The sequence below is a fragment of the Marmota monax genome, unplaced genomic scaffold (genome assembly GCF_021218885.2).
Source record: "Marmota monax isolate L192 unplaced genomic scaffold, Marmota_monax_Labrador192_F-V1.1 WCK01_AAM20220418_F8-fsc00050, whole genome shotgun sequence".
NCBI lineage: Eukaryota > Metazoa > Chordata > Mammalia > Rodentia > Sciuridae > Marmota > Marmota monax.
In genome coordinates this window covers 2,354,091-2,381,099 of record NW_026694552.1, presented here as the reverse complement: position 1 = coordinate 2,381,099, position 27,009 = coordinate 2,354,091, and the positions used below count along the sequence as shown (strand labels likewise).

Genomic DNA, 27,009 nt, shown 5'->3' with positions numbered 1-27,009 from the left:
GTACTTTGACATATTATACATACATGGAGTAAACTTATTCTAATTAGGATGCCATTCTTGTCATTGTACATGTTGTGGAGTTTCACTGGTCATGTATTCACATATGAACATGTGAAAGTTATGTCCAATACATTCTACTATCTTTCCTGTTCCCATCTCACTTCCCTTCCCTTCATTCCCCTTTGTCTAACCTGATAAACTTCTGTTTTTCTATCCTTCACCCTTATTGTGTGTAAACGTCTACATATCAGAGAGAATATTTGACCTTTGATTTTTGGGGATTGGCTTATTTCACTTACCATGAAAGTCGTCTCCATTTACATCCATTTACCAGCGGATGCTATAACTTTATTTTCCTTTATGGCTGAGTAATATTACATTATGTATGTGTACCACATTTTCTTTATCCATTCATCTGTTGAAGGACCTCTAGGTTTGTTCCATAGTTTAGCTAAGGTAAATGGATGTAGCTGGAGAATATCATGCTAAGTGAAATAAGCCAAACCCCAAAATCTAAATTTTTTTCCTCTGATAAGCAGATGCTAATCCATTATGTGGAGGAGGATGAAGGAACATTGGATTGTGCAGAGGGGAGTGAGGGGAGGGAGGGACTGTAGGGATGGGAAGGACAGTGGTATGAGACAGACATAATTAACCTATGTACATGTATGATTACACTACCAGTGTGACTCTGCACCATGTTCAGCCAGAGGAAGGAGAAGTTGTGCTCCATTTGTGTACAATGTGTCAAAATGCATCCTACTGTCATGTATAACCAATTAGAACAAACTACAAAAACAATTTAAAAAGGTTACTCTCCAATTATGATCTCTGAAATGCAAAGTTTCCCTTAATATGGGTATCTTTCCAGGAAAATCATTTATATGATTGCATTTTAAAGTTTCAACAAAATTTCAGGTATTTTCCCCCTTTCACTGGGTGTTTCTCTGTGTGGATGCCCCCAAATTTCATTAGTATCAAAGTACTGAAAATTTAGTTCCTTTACCAGTTTTTCTGTGAGAAATAAGAATATATATATATATATATATATATATATATATATATATATATATATATATAATCATAATGATAGCAATGATGTAATTATGTGGTTATTATATGTAATATATATTACATATAATATATGTAATATATATATTGTATATGTAACATATATTATTATATATGTAATATGTATATTATATATAATAATATTTATAACATATATAATATATATTATATATGTAATATATATTATGCTAACACTATATATATTTACATATATATATAATATACACACATGCAAAGATAACCCATAATACATATACATATATACATTTATGCAACTATATTTGTAAGCATTTCTATTATCAAAATGACTTCTAAATACTCTTACTCAGTTATATTCTAAACTGGAAGCATTAAAGTACCTATTTCCCCACACATGAGGGATAATGGGAATCATCGCTAATCTGATAGTGAAGGAATCTTACATCATTGTTATGACTTGTTTTTGCTACCTTCTAGAATTCCATCCTGTGGAAGTAAATAATCAATGTTCAAACTGTGATATTTGGAGTGTTTTGATAGTCCCTGTTGTCAACCCTGTGTGTGTGGCGTTTTCAGAGTGACATTGCTAAAAGGCACATTTTCTGGTTCAGTTTACACCACTGATTGTAAGGTGAGATGAATGTGGAGAGCAGCAAACTGTCTTGGAGAATTTGAATATGACAACAGAACTTGGCTTCAATAGGTGCATGTGTGTGCCATATGTATGTGTGTGTGTATGTGTGTGTGTGGGGGGTATGTGTGCACACACACACTAGTCTTCTTTTTGTCCATTCATGGCTTTGTGTCTTGTTTGGACTCCCTTCATGCACTCAGGTACAGAAGTCAAGGAAGGGAATTCTCATCATGGCATCCTTATAACCTGAGCCTTATTGACATTCTTCATTTCATCCTGAATATCAACTTCAGAAAGAGAAAATGTTGGTGCAAAGAGTGTGCACCTTTGGAGCCCTCTAATAAGTGATGCCATCCTGACATTCATAAAGTTGGTGCTGCTTGGACTTCCCAAGCTGTGGAGGAGTAAGGAAAGTAACAATGCTGATAGTCTGTCACAGAGGACAGGCCTTGGACCCTGTAGAGGACCCCCTGTCAAACCTGTGCTGCACATGGAAGTGATGAGGTGTAAGTTGGCTTTTATACAAATGAGCAACCCAAGGGAACATGGGTGGTGGGAGGGAGAGGGGACAGTCATTGCTTGGAATTACACAGGTCATTGAGTCAGCAGGGTAGGATACAGCCGCAGTTTTATTTATATTCATGTTTATCAAATACATGTGCATCAAAACATGGTAAGAACAAAGTTTGAGTGTTTTGCAATACAACAGAAGCTCACACCAATATTGTATTTTTAACAGATTTCTTGCAGTATAATTTAAAAACAATATAATTATCCATGTACTCCTTCTAAAGGTACAGCTTGATGGTTTTTGGTATAAAGTTGAGGAACAGAGTGTTAGATATTTCCATCACCCTATAATGTGGCATCATTCTCAACACAGTTAAACCCTGATCCTAACCTCAGCCCCAAGAAATGCATGTCTGTGTCTCCAGATTTGCATATTCCATACATTTTATACAAATGGAACCACACAATGCTTGGTCTTTTGCTTCTTGCTTCTTCACCTGTTTTCACGGTTCATCCCTATTATAACATATTAGTATTCCATTCCTTTAATTGATGAAAAATATAGTACTCCATTTTATTTGTCCATTTATGAAGAGGAAAACACGTGGGTTATTTCCACTTTTTGGCTGTTATGAAAGATGATGATGCTACATACGTTCCTGTGTCAGTTTATATGTAGACATGGGTTTTCATTTATTTTGGTTGTTTGCCTAGGAGTGCAATTGATGACACATGAAAACTCCCTGTTTAATGGTGAGAACCACTGCCAGAGGGTTTTCATGACCTTGGCAGCCTTGAGGATCACCAACTTAGTCTGTTGTTTTCCTCCTGTTTAGACCATGGGTTTTAAGGGGAAATATCAGAGATGTGAAGTGCCTCCTCATCACATTCTCTCTGGGAGGACAGGATATTCACATAAAATCGCTGGTGATGCTAACCTTCATCACTTGGTTAAGGTGATGTTTGCCAAGGTTCTCAAGTGGACAGTGACTGTGTTCTATCTGCTTACTGTTGTCTTCACAAGTGAGTCACTAAGTCAGTTCTCCCCTCAGGAGTTGGGATGAGAATTAATATGGAGGGCAGGTAGCTGCATATGTTATCTGGCATTATTGGATGAAGCTAGTTTGTCTCTTATTTCCCATTTCTTTATTAACTCAGATATTTGTTTTTATCACTTTGGATTTATGCACTCTTATTTTATGGGTTGTGTCATTTCACTTGAAGGAAAGGCCAGCATCCTGATTTTTGTGATGCATCCTGGAATGTGCTTTTCCAGGGAGATCAGAGCACTCAGATTCTTGGCAGCATCGGGACACAAAGCTTTAGTGAGATTCCAGGCTCCACTACTGAGCAGGCATCAACAACACAGTTTTAATGATTGAATTGAGCTTTCCCAACTTCCCACAACCCAATCTTGTTACCATAATTACAGCCATCTTCCTTTCTCCCACATCCACTTTATGAATACTGTTCTCATTCCCAAGATATCGAAAGTAGCCCGAGATAAAACCTATCCGCCTGGAGACATGCTGTCTCTCCCTGTTCTCTCATTGAGGGATAGGAGACAACTTACTGGCCCCTGAGATGGGGACATTCTGGTTTCCCTGTTCCCCCTCTGAGAGATAGGAAAACTGCCTGTCTCTGTTCCCAAGAAACAAACTTGCCTTCCACAAGATCAGGGGATGCTTACTATATCCGTCAACACTAAACCTGCCCCTGGTGCGCGACCATGATTCTAGCCTACAAAAGGTAACATTCAAGGGGGAGTTGCTACTGCTGTCCCTCGCTTACTGCTGCTGTCCCTCTCTTTGTACAGAGCAGCTCTGTAAGGCTCCTGACAATAAACCCACTTTCATTCCCAGGTAAGTGTGTGATCAGTCCTGCGTCACTTTTTTTTTTTTTTTCAAATCTGAAGTATAGATTTAATAACAAATTACTTAAATAAAGATTCAGGTTGGAGGAGATAATATTTAGGGTATCATTTTGTTATATTAGTTTTAAAAATTTAAATCTTATCTTCCAGATCATCTGTTTAGAGGAAACACCTGTTATTTCGATTTACTCTCTGTCCAATATCATTAAGCCCTAGTGGCCCATCATCAATGTGAAGTCTTTGGGGATATAACACTTTTCATCATTTTATTATCTCCCCATTTAGACATTTTCATCTTTGTAAACATTCTGCCCTGCCGCAGTCTGGCTGGGCACAATTCAGAAGCCACTTGTCAAAAGAAACGAACTTTATTTTTAGAACACACACACCACACCACACAGCTCTTCAGGAAAAACCCCCTTCGGCTGTGGCTCTCAACACTGCCCAGAATATGAAATGTTTATATCATAGATGGACTGTTAACTCTGTGTTCTGGTTCTTTGTAGTGTCGCAAAACATTATAATATGTAGCATCCCCCTACCCCTGAGAACCTGTTTGAAGCCTCTTGTGTGTAGTATCATCCTGTTGAGAATGCATGTGACATTTCAATGAGAGTAACTGTGTGATCCCATTCCTGCTACTTGATGTGTGGCACTGGAATTCTTCCTTAGCCATTATTGGTCTAAACTTGATCATTTGTGAAAGGGGACTCACTATGCCCTCCTTACAAAATGTGTCAGTGAGAAATCCTCTTTAGAGTACATGGTATGAAGTTAGATTTCAGCCAATGTTTGTCCTGCCTTAAATTTCTCCTCTCCCAGAGAAGTGACTACAGTTATCCAAACCAAAGAGCACACCTGCCCTGGAGACTACTGGGAAATTTAGCAGAAAGCAGCATCAAATATTCACATTTACATCATGAATCAAGCTTGGGGCCATCTCAGTATTGCAGGAGGGCCTTCCTGAGAACCAGAAAGAGGATTAAACCATTTAATTTATTCCGTATCATTTTCTGTCCACTTATTTGATATTCTAATTTGATGTTAGGGAAATAGTTTCCCACTAATCCCCAAATGAAAGAAGAGTGAAGATAAATAGGAGGCAGGAATCATAAACCCTTGACACACATACTAGTCCCATTACCACCTACAGAAGTCTAAACTGGTATTTCATCTGCACCATCAATGTCTTCAAAGGGAGGTTATTGAGTTCTCACTTGGACACAATGTTATTATCATTATTTTTAATTTTGAGACAGTATCTCACTCCGTTGCTTAAGGCCTGGCTAAGGTGCTGAGGCTGCCTTTGAATTTTGGATTCTCCTTACTCAGCCTTCATAGTAGCTGAGATCACAGTTATCCACCAACCCTCCAGGATTGTGAATTCATTTAAAGCCAATAAAATTCCAGTAACACACAGTTTTTTTTTTTTTTCCAACAAGCTGGGCAGAGCACTCCCTATTGCGTGCATCCCCACATACTCTACCTAACTAGTAGGCTTTCTCAGGTGGCCTGAAGTTATTTTGCTTTAAAGGAGAAAGAAGGTCCAGAAGATAGGACTATGCAAAACATATCCTGAGTATAGAAGTAGCCTGTGTATCACGGTTGCCATAGTAACCTGACAACATCATGTCGACTATGAGGACATGCTAAAGGCTACCAACTTGTTCAAGAGCACGGTACCACCTCCAGGTGTTTGGACTCAGCAAAGTGTGTGGGTGCCTCATGGTGGGGTTTGAACCTCCCTAGGGTGTGGGGAGACAAAGGAACCCCAGATGCATGTAGCTTAGTTCCTGTGCTGGGAGACAAGACCCAACTGATTGGAGAGGGAAAGAGATGTGGGATCCTCTTGGTCCCAGGAAGCATGATGTGTTCTTTGTGGTTATTGTGGGATCATAAATACCTGTATGAATTTAGCTACTTCTTACTCCTTTTCAGATTTGTTGTTCGAGGAAGAGAGATGAGTAGAAGAGAAGGAAAAGGCCCTGGTGAGAAGCCCATTGTACCTTCTGTTGTTTTGAACACTACCCAGTTGTACTAGTGCCTTCTTCTGGCTTTGGGACTCAGTGCTCAGCTGCCAGGTAAGGGAGGGAGATGTGGAATCAGGGAGTGTGGTGCCCTGGGCCAGGGTGTCCTAGACCTACTTCAGGAGTTTGGACTCATCTGAGGGTGTGTGCAGAGTTCTCTCCATTACTTGTGTCTGAGCCTAACTCCTCTAATTAGTGCACTTTCTCAAGTGGTGGCCTGAAGAACGAAGAAGGAGTTTTGCTTTCAGAGAAAGGTGAGGGGTATAAAGAGGAGGCCTGTTTAGCAGTATTTCTGGGGGCTGGTGCTGGGGCTCAGTGATAGAGTGCTCCCCTATCACATGTGAGCACTGGGTTCCTTCCTCAGCACCACATTAAGATAAATAAATTATATATATGTTAGAAAGAGGCATTTCTGGTAAGGCGCACCAAACTGAGCATCATGATTGCCATAGAAATCTGATGTCCTTATGGTGACTATGATGACATTCTGAAGGAGACCAACTTGCTGTGGTTTGGGAGAAGTGTCCTGCCTCTAGGTATCTGGACTCAGTGGAGCGTGTGGGTGCCTCTTGGTAGGAACTGAGCCTCCGTGGAGTGTGGGGACACAAAGGGATCACAGACCTAAGTTGCCTCATTCCTGCTCTGGGCCTCGTTGCCGAGCTGACATGAAAGGGAGAAAGACGTGGGGCCCTCCTGGCCCCAGACAGCGTGATGACCTGCTCCAGGGTGTCCCTTGTAAAGGTGGGGTGCTGGATGGTAAGAAAGGGAACGGCCCTCTGTAACCCAGTCTCTCCTCTGTAAAATGAGAGCAAGAGTGCTCAGCCACAGGACTGCGGGGACCTTCAGGGATAACACACATGTTAAGCCCCATTGCTCTGTGGATATCGTGGGCTCACGAATGCTCATTTCATTGCCTAGCATGTTTCCAAGGATATGGTTACTCCAAAAATGCATAGTAATTTCTGGATTCTGTCCCAGTGCACAGCTCTTCCTCTGGTGACTGAGCTCCTATCAAGAGTCTGAAGAAGACAGTTTCTCCGGATGTGGGTCATGAGGGCTGCTGAAATGTCTTCTCCAGATCTGAAGGGCAGCGTGCTCAGGAGACCTTCAACACTTCCATCCTGGTAAGAGATAATGCCTGACTTAAGTGATTTCATAACTCTGAACAAAGAGTATGTGGTCTAACTAAAAGGAACAAACAAAAAAATTAAAAAGAGTATATTGTAGAATAGCACACATAAGGTTCACAAAATAGCCAGAAAATAAAGAAGCTACTTTGATCTTATCCATAAAGAGGTTTAGCAGTTGGAATTGGCCTTCAGAAGCTGCCATGCTTCATAGTAGTCCTTGAGGCCATATTAGTGATGAGTTTCATTGTCACAAAGTAATGGATATTTCTGTAAGGAATTTGCTGCTTAACACACATATGCAATAACTATGTTTTCAACAAATCTCACGTATCTCTCATATGTGTGCAGAAATATGTAGTTGATGACAAGGAAGGTCCTTGTAGAAATTTGAAATTGTCAGTATAGTTTTATCCATTGTTTAATGATTATTTTTAAGTCAAAACTGCCCCAAGAATGAATTTAAAATGTCACTTATGAGAAATTAAAAATTTTAAAGTAACAATTACTTTTGTGTTTGCCCTATTATAGTGATACCCAGTAACATCTTTCAAATGACCAGGTTCTCTTAAGTACTATTATGATTATTTTCCCAGAACATCACATTTCCAGAGCATTCTCCCCTCATTATGCTGAGCCTGGGGAAACACTGATGTTAACAGATTAGTTTTGATTTCTTATATATTATTTAAATGGAATCAGATGGCTCCTATTTTTTGATTGGCCTTGTTTTATTTAGCTTACATATTTGTTTTAGCTTTTAAAATTGTCTTAGCCATGAACAGATGAAACAGCAGCAGCATTATTTATGAATATTTGAAAAAGTATTTCTTGAATACACAGTACATACTATCCATTACAGGAAGATTTGTATGCAAGAAACACAGACATTCCCAGTTCTTTTGTGAAACATCTAAATATCCATTTTACATATACTGAAGGAAAAACACTTAATGGGTTTATCTTCAAATTTGAGATTATAATAAATATTTTACAAATGAATAAAACACTTTGGAATTATTAAACTTTCCTCAAAAAAAGATAATATGTGGAGAGAATGTATTTGTTCCCATCCCTGAATTTTGATATGTTGTAGCCCTAATTCCCATGGGATATTATTTGAATGTATTCCCTGTAAGTTTAGATGAGGCCATGAAGGTAGCCTTATAAGAACATGGATATGAGTTATCTGTCACTCAGCCACATGAGGATGCTGCAAGTAGGCAGTAAATGCACACTAGCATGAGGTCCAAGGGACAATAATAATATCAATAGTTTTCCCTGTTGTAAAGCAAGATTTTGGGATTTTATGATGATAAAAATCAAACCAAAGCATTGGCATGGGTCCCAGATATTTTTTGTACTACACATTTAATACCAAAAGTAAGAAAATAGATTAATAAATCATAATCAATGAATATTTTCATTTCAGTAATTTAAAAAGCAGTATTCCATGCACCACAAATATTTAGATGTAATTTCTCTCATTATTCACTAAAATGTAAATTTGTATCCTAATTACTGAAGAATTTATTAAATAGATCATTTTATTTCTAATGGTATCGGTCTTCAGCAGAAACCTTTGCTAGCTATTATAGATTACATGTTTCAGATTTTGGGGGAGAGGTTAGAATTCACAAGAATATATTTTACTTTGGACTATCATGCACGTCTTCCACTTGGAAACAGTAATACCTTTCTACACAGTGTCCTGTGATTCCAGGACAATGCTACAATGAGGGGATTTCTGCTTAGAGTTTGTTCACAACTTGGCTACTGATACTGCTTCCTTCTGTTTTCGCACATTTTTAAAATTGAGAGGAAATGCATATAACATAACATTTTAATCATTTAAAATTGTACAGTTTTGTATACACATCACACTATTGAATTTGTTATGGTGTATTATGTCCCAAGATATGGTCTGCTTCAGTGAATATTTCATGTGAGCTTGAGAAGAATGTATAATCTGCTATTTTTGGATAAAGTATAAGTGTTCTAAAATTTATAATGGGGTCATATCCCAATAAGCCCCCATAAGCTGAAACAATCCGAAATCTAAGATGCATTAATATAGCTAAATGACTGAATATCATAACTTTGTCTAGGCATCTTTTTTCATTATGGGGGATTGAATCAAGTGGCATTTAAACACTGAGCTATACTCCCAGTCCCTTTTAATTTTATTTTGAGATAGGGTCTCAGTAAGTTTTTTAGGGCTTGCTAAGTTTCTGAGGCTAGTCATGAAATTGTGATTGTCCTCCCTCAGCCTCGTAGACATTTGCATTTCAGGCATGCACCACCGTGCCTGATTTATCTAGCTATCTTAAATATATACAGTGAAGTTATATTAGCCTAAGGTTTAGCAAAACCATCTATTAAAAATTGTTTTATGATAAGGTTTTGAAAATCTCATGTAGTTTTATTGAATACTGTACTGAAGGTAAAAGAATAAAAACAAAAACAGAATGATTGTACGGGTATGCCTCCGGACCATCAGTCAAATTCAGAGGCGAAAGCATTTTAAGTTAGAAACCATCTGCATTCTACAGATAGATACCAACGATGTCCAGGGAACTAATAATGTTTATGAATTCCACTGTGACCTTATTGATTTTTTACCTTTTTGGGTCTTTCCATTTCTCCTAATGAGGGTACTGTTGACAACAGGGATATTCTTTGTTCCACTAAGCTGGGCAGAGTTTTTCCCATTGCCTGAGTCTGAGCCTAGTTCCTCTAGTTAGTGTACTTTCTCAGGTGTCCTGAAGTTGAAGGTGTTTTGTTTCAGAGAAAGGAAAGGGGACAAAGAGGAGGCCTGTGCAAAGGCATTTGTGGTGCTTAGGACAAACCTGCAGTTGCCATAGATACATGATGTCATTTTGGTGACCATGTTAAGCAGGACTTGCTCTAGTATAAGAGCAGTATCAGGCCTCCAGGTGTTTGGATTCAGTGGAGGGTGTGGGTACACCGTAATGGCAGCTGAACCCTACTGGGGTGTGTGGATATGAAGTGACCCCAGTCCCAAGTCACTTCTTTCCTTCTCTGGGATTTGGTGCTCTGCTGACTCGAGAGGGAAAGAAATGTGGGACTCTCCTTGCCCCAGGCAGGGTGACCTGTGTGGTTACTGTGGGATCATCAGTGACTGTATGAATTTGGGCCACTTCTTATTCCTTTCAATTTTATTTTGATAGGATGGATGTGGAAAGAGGGCGAAAATGACCCTGGTGAGAAGTCCATTGTACATTCTGCTTATAATCACTATCCAATTGTTCCGGTGCCATTGGTCACTGACCCAGTGCTAGTGTGGTGCCTTGCAAATATTTTCCCCATAAAGCATAGTAACGCTGGATTCAGTCTCCATCTGAACTGCTCTTCATCTGGTGACTGAGCTCATTTCAGTTGTCTGAGGAAGACAGTTTATGATGTGGGTCATGATGCCTGCAGAAGCTTCTATCCAGATCTGAAGGCTAGCAGTGCTCAGGAGACCCTGACACTTCCACCCATGGTAAGATATAATGCCTGGCTCAAGTGAGTTCATAGATCTGAACAAGAGCACATGGTGGACTAGCACACATGAGGTTCACAAAATAGCAAGAAAGTACAGAAACTATTTTGATTTCATCCTTTTGGCATCTTTGTAGATGGATTTTCCTTCAATCCTCATGTTTATGTTTTGTAGTAGCCTTTGAGGCCTATGTAATAATTTCCTCTTAGTCTGAAAGGAATGATTTGCCCTTCTTAAAGAAAGAACATTGAGCTTCTCCTGTACTGGCATATATATAAATTATATATATATATATATATATATATATATATATATATATATATATATATATATATATATGTATATAATGTGGGTCATATATATATATTTCTCTCTATAGAGTATAATGAGCATTTTTTTGTGAATTCCAGTTCAAAATCTATTCTGAAAAACAATACCCTATAACTGGAAAGTTTTATGTTGCACATTATTAACTTCTTCAATAAATAGGGTAAAAAGGTTATACTTTTATTAGCTGATACATAGGCATCTCTTAAATGGGTGTTGACAAGGCAGTTGCTTAGTCTCTTCCTTAGCAATCTGTGATTGTAACATGGATTCTTTCCTGGTAACTAGGGTTTTATCCATTCTAGAGTAAATTTAAATTTATAAATTTAATATAAATTTGTAAATATAAATTATAAGTAAACCACTTATAATCCAAGTGTTATATCAATAAGTTAGTTATAAGATTTTAAAATGTTAAAATATTAATGACATATGTGTTTGTTTTCTATAGTGATAGTCCACAAGTTCCTTTATATTAACCAGATACTCTTAAATATTATTAGGATTACATTGCCAGGATGTCATATTCTCAGTTCTGTGTCTGCCAGCCACCCTTCCCTCATTATGCCTGTCTCCAGGCAACCACTGATTTTTTGTCAAGAGATCAATTTTATGTCCTATAGTTTTCTATATATGGAATCACACAGGTTGTCTATTGGGATGGATGTGGGTCATTAAGGATATTCTTTTAATTTACTATTTGAATTATCTTTTTACAATGAATCTATGAAACGATAGATGCATCATTTCCTTACACCTTTGAAACTCTTTAATATATACTATCTGCTATGAGCAAACTTGTGTTGGGAAATTTGAAGTGTCTAATTCTTTTGTAGATCACCAAAATATCCATTTCATATGATCCAAAGAAGAAATACCCACATATTTATCTTCAGTGTCAGGAATTTAATAAATATTTATCCAATCAATATAACAAGTTGGAGAGATACAACTCTTCCAGATAAGAAGGCTAAGAACTAAATGTGTGTGTCTTCCAAATTCATGTGTTGAAGCCCTAGTCCCCAAGTAATGGTTATTCCAAGTGGGAGCTTTGGGAGGTCATTAGGTGTTAGATGAGGTCATAAGTGTAGAACTCCCTTAATGGTATTAGTACCCTTATTAAAACACTCATCAGGGAGAGAAATTTCTTCTGCTCTGTCTCTACCATGTAAAGATACAGCAAAAAAGACCTGTCTGCAAACCACAAAGGGGTCCTCACCAGAACAAATCTTCTAGCATCTTTTTTTTTTTTTTAATTTTTATTTTTTATTTATTTATTTATTTTTTTTAATTTTTTATTGTTGGCTGTTCAAAACATTACATAGTTCTTGATATATCCTATTTCACAATTTGATTCAAGTGGGTTATGAGCTCCCATTTTTACCCCATATACAGATTGCAGAATCACATCAGTTACACATCCATTGATTTACATATTGCCATACTAGTGTCTGTTGTATTCTGCTGCCTTTCCTATCCTCTACTATCCCCCCTCCCCTCCCCTCCCCTCCCCTCTTCTCTCTCTGCTCCCTCTACTGACATTCGTTTGTCCCCCTTATATTGTTTTCCCCCTTCCCCTCACTTCCTCTTGTATGTACTTTTGTATAACTCTGAGGGTCTCCTTCCATTTCCATGCATTTTCCCTTCTCTCTCCCTTTCCCTCCCACCTCTCATCCCTGTTTAATGTTAATCTTCTTCTCATGCTCTTCGACCCTACTCTGTTCTTAGTTACTCTCCTTATATCAAAGAAGACATTTGGCATTTGTTTTTTAGGGATTGGCTAGCTTCACTTAGCATAATCAGCTCTAATGCCATCCATTTCCCTGTAAATTCTATGATTTTGTCATTTTTTAATGCAGAGTAATACTCCATTGTGTATAAATGCCACATTTTTTTTATCCATTCATCCATTGAAGGGCATCTAGGTTGGTTCCACAGTCTAGCTATTGTGAATTGTGCTGCTATGAACATCGATGTAGCAGTGTCCCTGTAGCATGCTCTTTTTAGGTCTTTAGGGAATAGACCGAGAAGGGGAATAGCTGGCTCAAATGGTGGCTCCATTCCCAGCTTTCCAAGAAATCTCCATACTGCTTTCCAAATTGGCTGCACCAATTTGCAGTCCCACCAGCAATGTACAAGTGTACCCTTTTCCCCACATCCTTGCCAGCACTAAAATACTTGGGAATCAACCTAACAAAAGAGGTGAAAGACTTATACAATGAAAACTACAGAACCCTAAAGAGAGAAATAGAAGAAGATCTTAGAAGATGGAAAAATATACCCTGTTCATGGATAGGCAGAACTAACATCATCAAAATGGCGATATTACCAAAAGTTCTCTATAGGTTTAATGCAATGCCAATCAAAATCCCAACGGCATTTCTTGTAGAAATAGAGAAAGCAATCATGAAATTCATATGGAAAAACAAAAGACCCAGAATAGCAAAAACAATGCTAAGCAGGAAGTGTGAATCAGGCGGTATAGCGATACCAGACTTCAAACTATACTACAGAGCAATAGTAACAAAAACAGCATGGTACTGGTACCAAAACAGGCGGGTGGACCAATGGTACAGAATAGAGGACACAGAAACCAATCCACAAAACTACAACTACCTTATATTTGATAAAGGGGCTAAAAGCATGCAATGGAGGAAGGATAGCATCTTCAACAAATGGTGCTGGGAAAACTGGAAATCCATATGCAACAAAATGAAACTGAATCCCTTTCTCTCGCCATGCACAAAAGTTAATTCAAAATGGATCAAGGAGCTTGATATCAAATCAGAGACACGCCGTCTGATAGAAGAAAAAGTTGGCTATGATCTACATACTGTGGGGTCGGGCTCCAAATTCCTCAATAGGACACCCATAGCACAAAAGTTAATAACTAGAATCAACAAATGGGACTTACTCAAACTAAAAAGTTTTTTCTCAGCAAAAGATACAATAAGAGAGGTAAATAGAGAGCCTATATCCTGGGAACAAATCTTTACTCCTCACACTTCAGATAGAGCCCTAATATCCAGAGTATACAAAGAACTCAAAAAATTAGACAATAAGAGAACAAACAACCCAATCAACAAATGGGCCAAGGACCTGAACAGACACTTCTCAGAGGAGGACATACAATCAATCAACAAGTATATGAAAAAATGCTCACCATCTCTAGCAGTCAGAGAAATGCAAATCAAAACCACCCTAAGATACCATCTCACTCCAGTTAGATTGGCAGCCATTATGAAGTCTTCTAGCACCTTGATGATAGCTATATCAGCCTTTAGAACTTAGAAACATCTGTTTTGTATTTAAGCCACCTAGTGTATATTATTGTTATAGCAGCTATAAATGACTAAGCCAAGAGATAATAAATATGTTAGAATTTTTCCCAGTTGTAAGCAAGCTTTTGGGCTTTGATGATGATAAAAAGCACAAATTTTAGAAATGAATTAGGTTCACACTTTTTATTTCATACATATATATGTGAATCCAATAATAGAAATGTTAGTAGAAAAATAATAATCACATGAATATTTTTTAAATTCCAGTAATTTATTTTATAGTCATTTCATGTAACATATCTATTTATTTATTTACTTACTTTGGTACCATGAATTAAACTCAGGGGTGCTTAACCACCAGTCCAAATCCTCCAGCCCTTTTTACTTTTAAAAAATATTTTTGATTCTAGATGGACACAATACCTTTATTTTATTTATTTATTTTTCTGTGGTGCTGAGGATAAAACCCAATGCTTCACACGTGCTAGGCAAGCACACACCACTGAGAAACAACCCTAGCCTCCATTTTTATTTTTTATTTTGAGATAGGGTCTTGCTAGATTGCATAGGCTTTTAAGCTGCAGAGGCTGGCTTTGAACTTCCAGTCACCCTGCATCAGGCTTCCGAGCTGCTGAGATTACAGGTGTGTGCCACCACACTCAGCCATGTAATATATCTTTAGATGTCATGTCTTGCCTATGTATCAGCTAATAAAAGTATAATCTTTTTACCCTATTTACTGAAGAAGTTAATAATGTGCAGCATAAAACTTTACAATTATAGGGTATTGTTTTTCAGAATAGTTTTTGAACTGGAATTCACAAAAAATATTTTCTATTTTCACCTTGTACAAATATACATATCTATAACTGAAACCAATGAACAATGCCTGACTCCCTGTGCCTCAGTATATATTTTATTTCATTCATATATAATCCCATGTTTAGAGTTCCCCTTTAAAATTATGACAATAACATACTAAATTGATTTTATAACCCAGTAATAGGCTGCAGTTGGCTATGTGATGACACTTCTATAGTTATCTTAAAGACATAGCTCAAGTTCAGATACTGCTAGTTGATGGACCCTGCCTTCTGCCATATACGTGGGTGACTGTTAGTCTAGGTGCTCCTCCTCTGGGCCACTTTTGGCCATTCAAATGAAGGAAGGCTTCTGTTTGTAAACATGAACACCTACCTTTTTGTTCCTGTGGACATCATTTTCTAATCACGAATAACTCTTTTCAGCGTACAGCCTTCCCAAAGTTACATGACTTTCCCACTCTTCTTTGGCTTTGTTTTCATTCTCATCCTAGGGAAGAGCCACAGTGAGGGGAATTCTGCTCAGAGGTTTCACAGCCTGGCTGCCTAACATATCTACTTCCTTCTTTTTTCACTTTTTAAAAAAAATAGAGATAAAATTTACATAACATAAAATTCACCCTTTTAAATTATGCAATTATGTGGGGTTTAGAATATAAACAGTGTTGTACAATAATTGCCACTATCCAAATGTGTTAAGAAATGTTTTATGGCAAAGAGTGTGGTCTTTTTTCAATGACTATTCCATGTGAGCTTGAAAATGTGTATTCATCTATCATTGGATAAAGTAGTATGTAGGTGTCAGTTATATTCACTTGATTGATGGTACTGTTATTTAACTATGTCCTCAGTAATTTACTGCCTGCTGTTCCAGAACTTTCCATTTCTTGTAAAGGGGTATTGAAGTCTCCAACTATAATATATAATAGTGGAACATCTATTTCTCCTGCAGTCCTTTCAATTGTAGCCTCACTGTTTTGACATATCCACATTGAGGATTGTAATGTCTGCTTGAATGACTGGCCTCGTATATTCTTTAATTCACATCTTTATCCATGTTTACTTTCCTTGTAGTTGAGTCAGCCCCGCTTGAAATTCATCTATCTTTTCCATTGTTCATTCGACTAATATTAAAATTAAAAAGGGGTATAAAGTCACATCATTCTAATATTAAGCATTTTTATATTTAATAGAGTTTCTTATAGACAGAATATTCTTGGTGTTTGGATTTTTTTATCCCTTCTGATAATCTATCTTTTACTTGGTGTATTTAGGCCATTGACATTCAAAGTGATAATATGTTTGCATTAAAACCTATTTTTTTTTTACTGGTTCTCTATTTGTTGCCCTTATTCTTCATTCCCATTTCTGTCTCATGAGCTTTTTTTGTTATTTATGGGTTTGAGTATTTATATGCTAACATGTTTGTTCTTTCTTATGTATCAATTATAATTTTTGTTGTTTTTTTAGTGTTTACACTACAGATTGCAAGATACAATTATTAATCATACTTTCAGATAATTCCATACTGAATCAGGGGTAGTGAAATTAACCTTGTATTAACAGAATAATCCTAATTCCTCTCTCACATCCCAGGTATTATTGCTATCATTAATTTTACTTATACATAAACATGCACAAGGGCTGGTGTTGTGGCTCAGCGGTAGAGTACATGTCTAGTATGCATGAGGCAGTGGGTTCCATCTTCAGCACCACATAAAACTAAATAAATAAAATAAACGTTTAATTTAAATAAAAAGGCATACACAATCATAGGTACATGTACACACATACATAATCAAAAACACTATTGCTATTATTATTTTGAACCCACTATTATCTGTTATATCATTAAAAATAAGAACAGAAACTATTTTACCTTCACATATTCTTTTTCTAATTTTCTTTTCTTTATAGGGATCTCAGTTTCTGGCCAAGATAACTTTCCTTGTTTCTAAATAGCTTCTTTTGGGGGAGAGTACCATGGATTAAGCTCACTGGCATTCGACCACTGAGCCACATCCCCAGCCCTATTTTGTATTTTATTTAGAGACAGGGTCTCACTGAGTTGCTTAGCGCCTCATGTTTGCTGAGACTGTCTTTGAATTCGTGATGCTCCTGTCTGAGCCTCCCGAGCTGCTGGGATTCCAGGCTTGCACCCCCACACACAGTTATGAACTTCTCTTCATATCTCATCCAAGGCAGGTTTTCTAGCAATGTATTCCCTCAACTTTTGTTTTTCCAAGAAAAATCTTCTTTTCCTTTTTCCTTCACAAGGATAGTCTCATAGGATATAGAATTTTAGATTGATGGCATTTTTATTCAATCCTTTAAATATTTTACTCCATTCCCTTCTTTTTTCATGAGAAGAATTCAAGTGTACTTCGGATTTTTGCTTCTCTATAGGTAATGGGTTTTCCCTCTGGTGATGTTGAAATCCTTTTCATCTTTGATTTTCTGAAGTTTGAGTATGATATGAAGAATGGCTCACGTGATTATGAAAGCTTAGAAATCCCATAATCTGCAGTCAGCAAGGTATAAGCAAAAGAAATTCTATGGGTTAGGAGACTGAAGAGTTCAACTCTAAAGGCTGCAGATTCAGGAGAATCAGTGAGATAAATTCTAATCCAAATGCCAATTTTTCATTCAGGATTGAAGGCAGGAAAGACTGATATCTTGACACATGCTGTCAGTCAGAAAGTTCCCTCTCATTCAGCCTTTTTGTTCTATTCAGGTATTTAATTGACTAGATATGCCTATCCACATCTGGAAGGGCAAACTGCTTTCTTCAACTCACGAATTCAAATTTACTATCATCTAGAAACATCTTACAGAAAAATCCAAAACAACAATCGACCAAATGTCTGGGCACGCCGTGGCCCCGTGAAGTTGACACACAAAATTAGCCATCATTCCTTCTGATGTTATTTGCTTAAGAATATGGACCTTTTGCGTGTGTGTTCTGCATTGTGGATTTTGCTGATTGTATCTTAGTATCATGTTCCTTTAGACACCCCTTCTCCCCTGATAAGTCTCCATTAGATTAATTGGCTATGCTAAATACAGATTTTTTTTTTTTTTTGGTAAAAGTACCTGAAATGAAGTGTTGTTCATTCCTGTAGTCTTACCAGGAAGCTTATATGTCCAATTTTGTTTCCTCTTGGGACATTTTGACTGATCACTAGGTTCAAGTGTTATGGAGACTGATCAATTGATTATAAAATTTTCCATATGCCTTATTATGTCAAATATCTGCATTCAATGAAGGTGATCATGTACATTGGTATTTCATTAAGGGTTGTAAGAGTGTTATGTTCTAATTCTATAAATATTTTTACATTTACTAGCTGGAATACTGGTAAAGAATCTTCCCATCATCATCTATTAGGTAGCTGAACTCTCATATGTATACAAAGGTGGGATGAATTTTTTTGCAATATTTCTACTTTTCGAAACAAGACTTCTTGAACTTCATCCCATTTTGGCCAGACTATTTCTCAGATTCATTGATTTTTATTTATTTTTACTTTTTAAAAATGAGGAACTCTTTCCTTCATCAAAATCTTGCCAGGAACAATAAGCAAGTAAAAGAGATAAAAGCAGATCAACTGTCCTTGAAGAAGATGTAGGAGGGGTGTTAGAGCCCTTTCTGAAAATTGTCACTCTTGCTCCAAAGGTCATTTGAAATGGGGGGGGGGTACAAAATACTGCTGACATTGCTTGAGTATAATGCAAAAGTTTGATAAACATATGATTAATTTCTCTTCCAAGTTAACTGATAAAAGAAATTTAGGCCAGTGATAAAAGAAATTTAGGCCAGCTTCACCTAACTTTGCACACAAGAAGTCCTCCTTACAAAATGTACTTAAAGTCCTCCTTACAAAAATGTAAATTAAAAAAAAATAACTGAATAGCTAAGATTCTCTGGGGTAGTAGCTATTTAAAGGGACTGGAAGTGGATCTTTACAAAAATGGTATCCTTGTACATTACAACAGGGAGAGAACTCCCTGGAAGGCACCACTTGCTGTGCCCCCAACTTGATGCTGAGCCACTACACAGACCACTTGAGGCACACTTGCCCCTCAGCCTATTTGGATGTTCCCCTGAAGAGTGGGACAATCCAGCCCAAGTCTTCCCAGCTTGTCAGAAAGCCCTTTGTGATAAAGGAATAACAGGTGTCACTGACATGCACAGGTAATATATGTAACTTTCCCTTCTCAACAGACCTCTTTTATTAAGGGAGATAAAATCAGCCTGATAATATTTGCCCTTCATAAGGTCACCTTGAGAGCTATTCTGGACTTTGGGCTTCTTACTAGATGGTTATAAACTAGAGGAATAACAGACTGGATTGTTTTTCCAGATGTCACAAGTTAAAGCTGGAGAGTCTAAATTTAGCTGGGCCATTAATTATCTTGGTGAAAGATAAACTATTTTCCTTTTTTCATTTTCTCTCTATAAGTTTGGGGAAACTTGCTCTGCAACAACAAAGACAACTGGAAAAAATCAATTTTAACAGTGTATCTTACCTTTCTTCTTCAATTTAACATTCTAACATCTTTGTCATTACAAACTGTTCCTGTGTTGTTAAACTGACTAGTAAAATGGAATGAAGTGAAAAATAAGAAGTCCTGCTTTTCCAATCAACTGGCTCCCAAGGAGACACATGACTTTTCTCTTTATCTTTGCCCTTAGCCTTCTACTGAACATTTATGCAAGTTAAAACTTTTCTATGGCATTAAGATAACAAACAACTTTTTAAACATTGTCATACTTACACAAAAGACATGTGCATTTCAGAGAAGCTTAGAAAAGATCAAGAGGTGAAACTTTCTTTACTTTTGTTGTGTTTTTATTTTGAACTTCAAATAATTGATTCCATGTAGAAATTGAAGGATCAATGATTTTAAAATGCACTCTGTGACATATAGAATCATTCAGTAATACTCACAATAAATTTAGCAATGCAGATTACTTCAGATGTATAATTGCATTAATGTTCTACTAATCATACCTTTGACATTATAAAAAATAATACTTTAAGAGTTTTAACATTGAAATATGGCCTTCCATAAAAGTATAAATTTCTTTATTATAAAAAAACTTTTCTATGGCAAGGATTTTCTTCTTGCAATTAAAATGGATTCCAATTGTGATAGATACAAGACAAGGTTTACCTGCCCTCTTAATAGAACACTGAGAGCTGAATCACCTTAAAAAGTTAAAAAATCTTTTCAAAATATGCTTACACCTTTAAAGGAGGTTATTAAAATCATGAAGAACATGTTAGGAAGAAGCTTTACCATTACAAGAATAGACTTATCTTTCTTTTTGCACCTCCTTTTCAAACTCCCTTTTTATATTTTCTGACCCTGTCTGACATAGTTTTTCCCCTTAATACTCTAGTAATTTGGCCTGATTGGATTTTCCATTTTTTGTAGTTTTCTTACTTGACTCAAGTACTGATCAAGTATCTCAATGTACTGATAACATTTTTAGGCACAGAAGGCATGTCACTATTCTTTAATTTATATGTACTAGTATAGTTTCTTCTTATAAAATTCTTGTTTTAAAACTATCCAGTTCTCTTGGATTCCCTTTTGTCAAAGTCACTCCCCATGGGCCCTTCTTGGTGTCTGGATCTTGCTAAAACGTGCAAAGTCCATTTTACTTGATTAAATGAGTTTTCTCCCAGTGAGCTCTAAATGCTATCATTCTGGGGTTCAATCTACCAATTTCTGTTCACGTGCTTCAGGAAATATTATCAATCAAGATTACATAAAAGAAGTCTACCTTACTTGAGTCTTCTACTTAAAAAAATTCTTAAGAAGTTATCTAATATATAACAGAAACTTGTTTGACAGTCTAGGACCTAGGAATTGTTTTTCAGCAAATGATTAAAGACTCATAAGGGGGGTGGGGCTCTAGCTCAGTGACAGAGTGCTTGCCTAGCATGTGTGAGGCAGTGGGTCCAATCCTCAGCACCATGGAAAAATAAACAAATAAAATAAAGGCATTCTGTCCATACACAACTACAAAAAGATTTTTTAAAAAGGCTCATAGGAACACATATTTTAAGTGAACCTGGCAAAGAAATGATGCACATTTTGATTCCATGGACACAGTTCATCATCACACATTGTCTATATAATACCTATGAATGTTTTCAGTGGCTGAATGATCATAAAGATTAATATAGCAAATTTTCAAAATACTTTTGTGAAGTTTTCCAATTCCTACCCTAGGAATTTGAATAAAAGTAGGAAGCAGCACAACTCTCCAGAGTTTACTGGAGGACTGGGGGTGCAGCTCAGTGGTAGAGCACTTGTCTAATAAATGCAAGGCCTTGGGTTCCATTCCCAGTCCAGCAAAAAAAAAAAAAGTTCACTGGAAAATATGGTAAGATGAAAAGAAATTTGATTTTCAGTAGTGGATGTTAACATGTAGAAACCAATAGGTTTTAGAAACTTTTCTCCTCTGTGCAAGAGTCAATTGCAGTGCTGTTGCAGCAGAAATGTCATAGAATACAAAGCTTGGTAGGATATAATTGTTAAGTTTCCTTTACCCTGGGGTGGGGGATGTAGCTCAGTGGTAGAGTGTTTGCCCAGCATGTTTGAGATCCTGGTTTAATCACTGTGTGTGTGAGGAGGGGGTTCATTTTCCACACCAGACTGTTTCAGTTGTAGCTACTATCAGGAAAAAAATGGTACTGTGCAGATTATATGCACATTTGCTTAATATTTGCCTTCTAATATGAGACTTTTAATAAAAGTCTTTATACTTTTTTTTCTTTTTATACCTTCCAGTCTAGCACTCTCTACAGAGCTGCCAAAGTAGGACAGCTTGCCATATGACATGGCAAAATAAAAATTAACAAAGGTGGGCTTGGAGAAAAAAAAAAGCATAGGGAGAAGAAAGCCAACTAAACACTGAAAAAAGAGTTGAAAATAAGAAGTAGCAGAATGACCACTTATGGAATTTCTAAAGATTAGACAGTATCTCTTTCCCCTAGACTAATTTTTTTTAGTTGTTGAAGATGTTTACTTCATTTATTTATATGTGGTGCTGAGAATTGAACCTAGTGCCTCATACATGCCAGGCAAGTGCATTATTGCTGAGCCACAGCCCCAGCTCCAGCCCAACTAATTATTTTTTTAAAGTCTCAAAACATTTTATGAGCTGTTTATTACATGACAAAAGGAATACGTTAATTTCTGAAAATCTCAACAGAAAAACAAAATTAGTCACTCTGTCCATTACTTCAAAGTAATCATCAGTAGGACTCTGTACCTAACATTTGTTAGTGGAAACAACATTGTTAAGACAGGGTGACAATTACACATTTAACTGCTAAGTGTGTGATATGCACATTAAGCACATCTAGGAACTGTTTTTTGAAGTTTAAAGTAATTTTGAAATTACCCTGAATTCTAATCCTCAATTATTCCACTTCCTGCCTTTCAGTTATACAATCTCTCCTATACTTTTTTCCAGTACAGGACCACTGGAAAGGTCCTGTACTGGAAAAAAGGAAATAATCGAAATAATCCAGTCTAATCCTTTCATTTAACAGATGAGGAAACTGACACCATAAAAGGTTAAGTGACTTGCCTGAGGTCATGTGTATAATTGTACTGCCTTCCAGTCTAGCACTCTCTACAGAGCTGCCAAAGCAAGACAGCTTGCCATATGACATGGCAGTGGATGGTGTGATCTACCTGAAAGGGTTACTATGGCCACTTATTAAAAGTACCCAGCAATGGTCTAAATCTGCCTCTAACATACAGCTCAAAAGCATCACTATGAAGTGGAGTTTTTGATGTCTATGCATCTGTGTGAGATTTCAAGAAAAATGGAAATTTTCCTCTGTACATCACCAGCATTCTAATTTAAGAAAGAATACAGGAAGGGGATGTGGTTCAGTGGTTAAATGCCCCTGAATTCTAAAGAAGGAAGGGAGGCAGGGAGGGAGGAAAGAAAAAAAAGATAGATACAGAAAGGAGCCCTAACTTTTCAGTGCCAAATCTGTATTAAATGCTGGATATTCCCTAGAATCCTATAGTCAGCTGCCTACTTCTGTGGCCTGTCTTCCTAGGAGACAGAAATTCAAAGAGAGATGGGATTAAATAGCAGTGCCTCCAAGAAACTTCAGGCCAATTTAAATGAAACCCTGTTTGTCTAATTCAGGCTAATCAACCAATAAAGTTCATACTCCAGCTCCCTCCCCCATTCCTTCTGCAACTTCTCATCATTATAATGGCACTTTTAGAGCACCTTCTGTCACAGCTTCCCCCTCAAGTCACAGCCTTAATGGGATGCTGTGAGTTCACTTCCTTTCCTAACCCAGGCCTTCAACTCCTGGCTCTAGATCTCTTTTTCCTTTGTTCTAAGGGCTGTCATCAAGAGTGGGGAGGCACACTCACAGGTAGAAAAGACAGGTCTGTCTAAAGTGTAGGTACATAAATGATGGGAATAAGTTTATACAAACACATGGAGCAGTTCCAAAGCTCTGAATGCCAAGCTGAGCAATTTAGACTTGACCCTATTGGCAAGGGGAGTCTTTGAAGATTTGTGAGGAGGGTGATATGATGGAACCAGCTTTTGTGGAAAGTGAGCAGTTGGTGTCAGTTGGTGTGAGTGGAGAGTAGGAGTTTGGGGAATACTTGGGAGATCTGTTAGAAGGTTGATAGAGTGGCCAAAGCATTAAAACATGAGGACCTGGATTAAAGTAATGGCAGTAGAAATTGAGTTGAATGAGTGTAGGAGACATTTCACAGGGAAGAGAGATGGTCCTTAGAAGAAGATGCAAGGAAAGAATCAAAGCTAAATAATGACTTTGCTTTTAATCCTGAGTGACTAAAAGTTGGGGATGTAGAAGAGATGGTAATATTACAGACATAGGATGTCTAACTGTGAGCTGATGGTAGGACAGATAGCCAGGGGGATTGACCTAGAGTCAGTTGAGAAACCTGGGTGAAAAGTTAAAAATGTTGAGGCATCAGTGTAGATGAAATATTTGAAACTATGAGTAGGGTGGGGTGCACTTATCAGGGGAAATACTTTAGAAGATGGGGCAAGAATAAAAAGGGAGAGGTGGGGAAACAGAATAAAGGAGGTAACAAGTTGCTGGAAGGAAGGGGTAGCTATTTTCAAATGCAGTCAAGAATAAGTGGAAGAAACATTAGTAAATTTGCCCAAGAAGCCCTACAGTAAACCCTAAGACCTTAATAAATCATATTTACTTTTCTCAATGGGACTATTCCTCAGTTGTACAAACAAAAACAATAATGTTTGGAGGCTTTGGTTCTATAACATTCAAATCCAGAGCTTGGCTCTTGTTATTTAGTTCACTGAACTATTCAAACTAAAGGGGAAAATCTAAGCAATGACAAGAGCAACAGGTGTCAATGAATAGTATCATCAAGTGAATATGGCTTGGGATACAGAACTCTACTTTTTCTACAAACGTGTTACACATCACACCAAAAGCCTTCATGTAATATTTCCCTAGGTAGGACCCCAGTGTTGAGTTGACAGCATCTATGTTTCTTTTCTGAATCCACCTCTCTACTGTAGGCCATCTAACTAAACGGTAGAGTGGAAAGCCATCTAGCTATGACAGATTTTGCTGGAGGAGACGGTGGGAGATACTGGCAAAATGAGAACCACACCAGAAAATGAGGCATATAAAACTCTAAGACACAGTATGGTACATCCAGGTCTTAAAAGAAATGCCTGCCTCAGCCACAGCCTGTGAGTTAAAATAAGCTTAAATAGCTACTGAGGAGTGTATAGACCTGTCTTTTCCACACAGAAAAAAAAATTTATCAGGAGATTAGTAAAATGGGAATGACATTTCAATTTTTGATGCTACAAGATAGTCAAGGACTACCCAGTTACTTTTAGAAGCGTACCACTCTTCCTATAGGGCCCACTCAGCCCAGTCACCAGGTCACCCCAACTTTTGCCAACATATACACTCAATCTGAAACTCCATCAACTCAGAATATCAACAACTCCCAGTAAGGGCATAACTGTGGGACATCAAAGGCAGAAGTGTAGCAGGGCATGGTGATGTCAGCTATAATCCCAGCTGCTTAGGAGGCTGAGGCAGGAGGATTGCAAGTTCAAGGTAGCCTCAGCAACTCAGCATGGCCCTGTATCGGAATAAAAGGTAAAAAGGGTGGCTGTGGCTTTGGCTCAGTGGTAGAGTACTCATGACACACTGAGTTCGATTCTTAGCACCACATAAAAATAAAATAAATGTATTGTGTGTGTGTGTGTGTATATATATATATATATATATATATTAAGTAAAAAGGGTTGGGGATGTAGCTCAGTGGTAGAGTGCTTCTGGGTTCAATTCCCAGTATCCCCCCACCAAAATGCAGAAGTGTTTTGCAAATAAAGGCACAATGATATTCACCCAGAAATAGCCAGAGAAATAGTAAAAATAATGCTGGTACTAATAATTTTTCTCCATGGAATGCTTGCTATATTACCAAACACAGTTATATTAAATGCAGCTATAAATAATAGCATGATGACTCTGAAAAGTGATGGTTTCAGGACATATGGTAATAAAAAATACCTGGGAGAAGATATCAAAACAAATGTCCTTTCACAATTTATAGAAAAAGTGAAGTGGTTAATTACTTAAGTCTTTGGGATAGGTCCAAGCCCCAGATAAAACCTCTTCCTTGTCAATTAAATGGTGATAATAATAGTACCTATAACAACATAAGCTGATGGGGAAGATAAAATAAATAATACTTTATGTTCATTGGCACACTGCCCTGTACATAAACATTTATCAATAAATGTCAGCTGTTATTATTAGAAGCCAATTATATGATCATTCATGATTACAAGGAAGCAGATACAAGTTATCTCATATCTGAAATACAGGGTATGCTATAAAAGTCAGATAACACCTTTGACTCCAAGATAGGACTTAGAAGGATGCAAAACTAGGACTATAAAATGGCCCCACCTCTTTGGCACTGGGCATTGAGCCTAGCACCTTAGGAATGCCTGACAAACTCTCTCCCACTGAGCTACAGCGCTGACCTCTCTCACCTCTTATGTGACTATTTATTACCCTATCTGTATTTCCATCCAGCTTCACAATTAGTCATTCCTTACATAGGAGCAATTATAGTAATAAAAAAATACAAAGACACACTCCTGGAAATCCCACAAGGAAGTTGACTAACACCAGCAGTAAGAATCCTGGGAGCCTTCCTGTCCACTGGACCTCCCCGTCATTTTAATGCTACTGATGACTTCCTGTGATAAGACAAAGAGGGCTCTGCTAGGAACATCAAAAAAGCCTGCAGTAAGAACAATGATACAAACTCCTCTTTGTTTCCTGGGGTTAACATTATGCCAAACTGGAGAATTTATTATTTATCCTACTTTTCCTGAAAAAAGGTTGTTCTGGAGAATTCTTGGGCAAGGTAGCTAAGTAAATCTAAAAGGGACATGTTACATATTTCTAGTAACACCCAAAGCTGGAAAAATGTACTGCCACCAATGACCATGTTTTATGAACAGAATTCTTAATTACCTCAGTTAGATTAGTTCACATATATACTCTTGTCATATTTAACCCAGAGGTGGGGGGACTTCTAACTCAACCAGTTGGATCAGCAACTGGATCCAAAAGTCTAAGCAACAAACTGGCTTTCAATACAAATAAGAATAGGATGCTTTCATATTCTGCCCCAGGGCAAAGGGTTATCAAGCCTTTAACTCTGAACTGTATGATAACCTTTAGTGCATAAATGAGTCCTTTATGGTATTGTTCATTTTAAACAGAACTTCAAAAGGATCCTCCCTCAGAAACAAATT

At 37.4% G+C, this 27,009-nt stretch overlaps 2 long non-coding RNA genes across 2 annotated transcripts; one reads left to right on the top strand and one right to left on the bottom strand.

The window, feature by feature from the left end:
• The first annotated feature begins 1,796 nt into the window (after window positions 1-1,796).
• On the top strand, window positions 1,797-7,203 carry LOC124076760 (uncharacterized). The gene is made up of 3 exons (XR_006846458.2): window positions 1,797-2,190; window positions 6,006-6,148; window positions 7,073-7,203. It is a non-coding gene; the product is annotated as an uncharacterized LOC124076760 (long non-coding RNA).
• LOC124076759 (uncharacterized) lies at window positions 2,296-25,414 on the bottom strand. Its single transcript, XR_006846457.2, has 2 exons — window positions 15,532-25,414; window positions 2,296-7,215 (listed from the first exon to the last, which is right to left on the bottom strand). It is a non-coding gene; the product is annotated as an uncharacterized LOC124076759 (long non-coding RNA).
• Between the last annotated feature and the right edge of the window lie 1,595 nt (window positions 25,415-27,009).